Source organism: Sminthopsis crassicaudata, chromosome 6, assembly GCF_048593235.1.
Source record: "Sminthopsis crassicaudata isolate SCR6 chromosome 6, ASM4859323v1, whole genome shotgun sequence".
Taxonomy (NCBI): Eukaryota; Metazoa; Chordata; class Mammalia; order Dasyuromorphia; family Dasyuridae; genus Sminthopsis; species Sminthopsis crassicaudata.
This window is the reverse complement of record NC_133622.1, coordinates 239,901,406-239,907,683: the sequence shown is the minus strand read 5'-3', so window position 1 is coordinate 239,907,683 and position 6,278 is coordinate 239,901,406. Positions and strand designations below refer to the sequence as shown.

General features: G+C 39.0%; 1 pseudogene; it reads left to right on the top strand.

Annotated features, from left to right (window-relative positions):
- The first annotated feature begins 1,519 nt into the window (after positions 1-1,519).
- On the top strand, positions 1,520-2,434 carry LOC141547449 (ELL-associated factor 1 pseudogene; annotated as a pseudogene).
- Positions 2,435-6,278: the final 3,844 nt, after the last annotated feature.

Below are 6,278 nucleotides of genomic sequence, written 5' to 3'. Positions count from 1 at the left end.
TATTTGTGCTGAATACTGTCATTATTTAACCATAAAGAAAGTAGTCAGGACTCCTTTTCAGTCTACTAAGCAGAATGAATTATTTGCTATCATGCTAGCTCTTCCTTATTACCCAGGATACTTAAATACAATGACTGATTCCGTCTATTCAGTAGGTGTAGTACAAAGAATTGCCACAGCCCAAATAAAATTTGCAGCCTCTAATATTTCTCAGCTCTTTAAGGAACTTCAAGAGCAAGTGAGAAAGCATCCAGGCAAGAGTTATATCTTGCATGTCCACTTACATAGTGGACTTCCAGGTACTACTTTTGATGGAAATTCAAAGGCAGATAGCCTTTTGCATATGTTATCCAGTGCTCCTTTTTTTCAGGAAGCACAAGAATCTCATTCTAAATATCATCAAGCTGCTCGAGCTTTACCTTTACAATTTGGAATAACAAGAGAGGAAGCTAGGAGCACAGTAAAAAGCTGTACAGCTTGCCTTCCTTTCCATGCTCCTACACTCCCTCCAGGGAAGAACCGTCATGGTTGGAGACCCACTGAAATCTGGCAAATGGATGTGACCCATTATAAATCTTTTGGTCGTCTGTCTTTTGTCCACTTGGTGGTAGATACCTTTTCAGGCCAACGAGTGGTATTCACTTTGCCCAACAGAGAGAGATAGAAAAAGAGAAAGACCTCAAAACCAAGGAAAAAAATCTAAGAAATATCTGACACTGAAAGAGAATGGCTGATAAGAAGACTGTTAAAGATTCTCTAACACAAGATAAGACTGTGAAAGAATTTTAAAACCTGGAGCAATCATTGGATTTCCTAACACAAGATGAGACTAATGCACAATGGACTTATGGACATTTATTAATTTTCAATTTGTGATTATTTGATCATGTTATTTGTTACATACTTCTAGCATGTGTTATATTGCTATGTTACTATGTGTTTATATAATTATGTGTAATACCTCCCATATTGATGGATTTCTGTTAAAAGGCCATGACCACCCTAGGTTCTAAATCAAAAGAGAGGGGGAGATGTTAGGATTAGCAGGTGAGAACTCAGGTTGTCTAAACAATTCTCTAGCCCAGAGTTCACACCTTTAGGGGTTAACACCTTTAGACTTCTGAAAAGGAGTTTACACATTTAAAGGAGTTTTCACCTTTAAAAGGAGCAAGATGATTGGTTGAAGTATTTCCCACAAGCCCCTGGGTTCTCACATGCCCATTCTCTAGGAGGATAAAAGAAGACAACATGGGGTCTGGGAAGCAGTCTGGATTTGGGAAGGACTAAAGCTGGAGGAGATTCAGAGCCAGCATTCAGGAAGAAGAAGAAGAGGCTGGCTGGAAACCTGCTCACAGAGGAAAAGATTCTATAGAAAAGAAACCTGTTCCCGGAGAAGGATTCGAACTGAGAGACTATCAGAACTTTACAGAGCAGGACTATACTGAGAGGCAGTAAGGAGGCCGCCCCAGGAGCCACACCAGGCAGTGACTACAGCCAGCTTGAAGACAGGGAGAGAGCCATGAAGAGCACCAGGAACCTGCTGTTGGACGGCAAGGAGCACTGCCTGACTCTCGGGGACAGCTTTGAGAAGAGGCCCAAGTCCTCGTTCCACACGATCCGCTATGATTTCAAGCCGGCCTCTGTAGACCCATCAGGGGAAGGAGAGCTCCAGGTGGGCAAGGGAGACGAGGTCAAGGTCTGGCTGCCTCACTTCCCTGGCGCTGCAGCCCCAAAGACTGTCTTCAAAGGAAACAAAAGACCCTATGAGAGAGACAGTATTCTCATCATTAATCACGATACCGGCGAATGTGTGTTGGAAAAACTCAGCAGCAGCGTTCAGGTCAAGAAGCTGAGAACTGAGGGAGGGAGCAAAACCCAGGCAAGAGTGGAACCGCCCCCTGCACCGGCACCGCCCACTCCCCTAGCATTCCGAGCCGCAGGGAAGACACCTGTTGGGCCAAAAGCCTGTCCAGTGAAAGAGGATGCTCCCGGGGAACTCCAGTTGGAGGACATGAAGAGAGAGCTGAGAGCCGAGATGAATCGGATGGAGACCCTCAGAGACAGCAGCACCTCAGACTCTGACAGCTCCAGCAGTGAAGAGGAGGAGCCTGCCCCAGGTGCCTCGGCCTCCCAGCATCCTCCTCTCCCTCACAGAATCCCTGTGGGGAACCAAAGCAGCCAGCTCCCCGAGAAAAACCAGCTGATGAGCATATTGCGAGAAGATTTACAACTCAGTGACTCTGAGAGCTCCAGCACTGAAGACCAGGAGCCTGTCACAGCCAAAGCCTCCTCCTCCCAGCGTCCTCCTCTGCAGTTACCTCACAGAAGCCCTATGGAGAACAGCAGCAGCCGGCTCCCTGGGAATCACCAGCTGATGAGCATATTGCAACAAGATTTACAACTCACTGACTCTGACAGTGACAGCAACCTCTAACCTTGGAACTTCCTGCATCTGTCTTTGTTAGAACGTCTGGAAAGATGAAGGACACAAGCAGAAACCCACCCCAAGGAGAGCATTTGGCCCTTACTGAGCCCTGAGTCTCACTGAACCTGAGCAGAGTACAAGTGCACTTGTATATATTATGGGAATACACTTTTACCTCAAAATCTGGGTAGCATATTAAAATCTGGGTAGCATAAAAAAGTAAAATAAAATAAAAATAAATAAATAAAAACAACTTCCCAGATCTGTTGGAATTATAAGACAAAGTAAAAACAGAAACCCTCAGTCAATCACTTTCACCTTCTGAAAGAAACCCCAAATCAGAAATACTCAAATACAGAGTATTCAAATCAAAGAAGAAATACAATGTTGTGAACAACCAAAAAGAGTTCAAGGATCAAGGAACCCCAGTCAAGATCACACAGGACTGTTGTAACTACTGACTTTAACTTATTTAACATATATTGTTCTAGCTTTCATCTAGGGGAGGGGGTGGGGGGAAGGGAGGGGAAGAGTTGGAAGAAAAGGTTTTTCAAGGTCAATGCTGAAAATTTATCTTGAAGATATATTGAAAAATACATCTTGGAAATAAAAAGCTACTAAAAAAAAAAAAAAAAAAAAAAAAAAAAAAAAAAAAAAAAAAGGTAGTGACCTGCTTTCTCAAAGCGATAACAGTAAGAGGTTTGCTGCTGGTTGTGGGATGCGAAGGACTAGCTAGAGAATTTGGCTTCTAGGAAGGCCTGTCCTCCTTCCTTTCTCCACTGAGACCAAGGTCCTTCTGAGCCAGAGAAAGACTCAGAAGTGTTGAGAAGGACTGGAAATGAGAAGTTCCATCCTTGACTATTCTGCTGCTGGTTCTCCCTCCTCCTGCACTCCTTTGCTAAGATCAAGACTGGGTCAGATGAGCAGACTGTCACAGACTGCAGCTGTGACTGGGAGAGATGAAGACTTGGGCTGGATCAGACTGACAGACAATGTAAAGGAGACTGTGACAGACACAGATTTTAAAGGAGATGTGATGGAGACAATAACGACTCTTGACTCTATTCCTGATCATACTCATAGGTTCCTTTCCTCTTCAACTAAGCAGGGATTTAGTAAATCTTTAATATATTCAAGTATTTCTCATCATTATGACTTTAAAGTCATAGAAGCAGTTGTCAACTTTGAATAAAATAACAATTATATTAAAATGTCCAAAACTACTGGAGGAAGTCTGTTTGTTTACTTTTTCTGTCAATTCTTCACCATATCTTACTCCACACATTTCTCTTAACCTTTAATTTATTTAACTTATTGCTGATATAAAAGTATAAAATTCAGCTGCCTAATTTGTATGGCTGCTTCCTTCAATGTGCTGAAAATTCTTAATGAAATTATATGAATCTCTATTTAAAGAATTAAGAATTTTGAGTTTGTCCCTCACAGGAGCAGGAGCCCCCACCTCTTCTCTGAGCCTTTTGTGGTGGCTGACTTCTGGTTCCCTTCACTTTGCTGGGGCATCTCATTCCCATCCTCCTTGACATCCTTGTCTGGTCTCAGGCCCTAGAATCACCTGCAGCCTCCCTCCAGTGCCCTCCACACATGTCCTCCAGCCCAGGAGGCTTTCAGGAGGAGCTTGCCCCTGCCTGCTTCCCTCTTTCACGCCACTTCTCTCAGACTTGCACCCATAGCCCTGTATATGTATATCCTATCAGTATCATATATATATATATATATATATATATATATATATATATATATATATATATATATACATATATATATATATATATATATATATATATATAAGATACTGCCTGAATATATGCTAGATTTATGACACTAGCAAAGTCACTTTAGTACTTTGTACTTCAATTTCTACTCTTGAAAAGTAGGAATGGTAATAGTATGAAACTTATAGAATTTGAAAATGAGCAAAAAAGACTATCAAACAATCAAAATACTTCACAAACCTTAAAGTATTTTATGCCTCAAAGGGACCTTGATGATCATGTAGTAAGTTTCTTTCATTTTCTGGATAACAAAATTGAGGTTCAAAAAAGTTATACTATTTAAATCAATTCACCAATTGTCAGAGACCTCTGCTTGATTTGAAAATTTAATTATCTGCTTGCATAGCTCTGAATCACTACAATATGATGGCAGTCATATAGATGACTAAGGTGAGATCAATATTTCTATTTTTTTGCAACACACATGCCACAGGAAAGAAAAAAAATGGCCAGAAGTAATCTCTGGTTTTGTTACAAATGAATGAAGAAAATTATCTTGATTGATTTTGTAATAAAACAATATAACTCATTCCCCAAGGGCTTTCAGTGTTAAAAGCTCATTCCTCTCAAGAACTTTATGATAAAGAAGTTGAGAGTGCATCTAATTAATTTATACAAGAAGACCCAACTTTCAGGAAGAATGAAAATGAATGGGCAGCACTCACTCATCTAGAAAGTAGTAGAGTCAAGACTGGAATCAAGATGTTTGAATGAAAAGCCCAAGAGTCTTTCTATAATAACAAGTGGCCTCATTAATATATTTTTAATACTTTGGACTTGGACTCAGAAGAAAGTGAATCTCATTAAAAAATAAAAAGTGACCTTAGTGTAGTTGAGGAACTATCCCCACAGAGCAGAACTGAACAGAAATCTATTTAAAGAGCTTTGGATTATTTGTGTTTTAGAAAGAGATAGTATCCTTATTTTGTTGTTTTTGGAGAAAGAGGAAATTAATTATACATATATAATTATACAAATATCTATCAAAAGAGCAGCTGAATGTGATTTCATCCCATGTGAAAAAGGTAATGATTTTATTTTCATATCTTGAACTTTTCACTTGAAGTTCACTTATAATTAGGCAACTGCCAAATTTTCTAAATGTTCTAAAGATTAACTTTCTTGTGAAGGATTAAGTTGATGGACAATTCACAAAATTATGTGAGCAATCTCCAGAAAAATTTTAGGACAATATTTGCTCAGAATATGTGTTAGAGTGGATTTTTAAAAAATAGATATTTTAGCATTACAAAAAGAATAAAGTGAGGAAAGTCCTATGAAGTGATAAAGCTTTTTTATAATGCAAAGAAAGCTGCTGGTAATAACCACATTAATGAAAATCAAAAATCAAAACTTTTAAAATCACAATCCAAACAAGACGTAACTACTGAAGGAAAAAATATGGAAAAGTATCAGTAAAATCATCATTATGATATTTTCATATGATTATTCTATCCAATCAGTCCTTCTGTCAATAAATATTACTAAATTCTTGCTACGTGACAATAATGTACTGAAGGAACACACACTTATCCACACACACACAGATTTACAGAGAATCGAGATAGAGACCAAGACAGAGAGACAGAGAAAGACACATACAGAGAGAGAGAGAGAGAGAGAGAGAGAGAGAAAGAGAGAGAGAGAGAGAGAGAGAGAGAGAGAGAGAGAGAGAGAGAGAGAGAGAGAGAGAGAGAGAGAGAGAAGATTGGGGGAGAGAGGGGAAGGGATGTGGTATAAATATAAATGAAATTGATATAAATTATAGAGCTATACTGATATTATAGAGATTGAGATAAATAGATTATAGTAACCATATCATTATACTTTGTTTCCTTTCTAATACTTTACATTTTATTTATATTTAGAATGGGTCCAAAAGCTTTACCAAATTGCTAAAGGTGTATATGATAGATAAAAATGATTAAGAACTATTGTTCTATAAAAATTAAGTAGAATATAACATTTTACCAGATGTTCTGTATGCTTCTCTGTGGTCCCTTTCGCTTATCATGCAAAGCTATGACAAGCATTTGCACTGGTAGAGGACCAAGAGCACA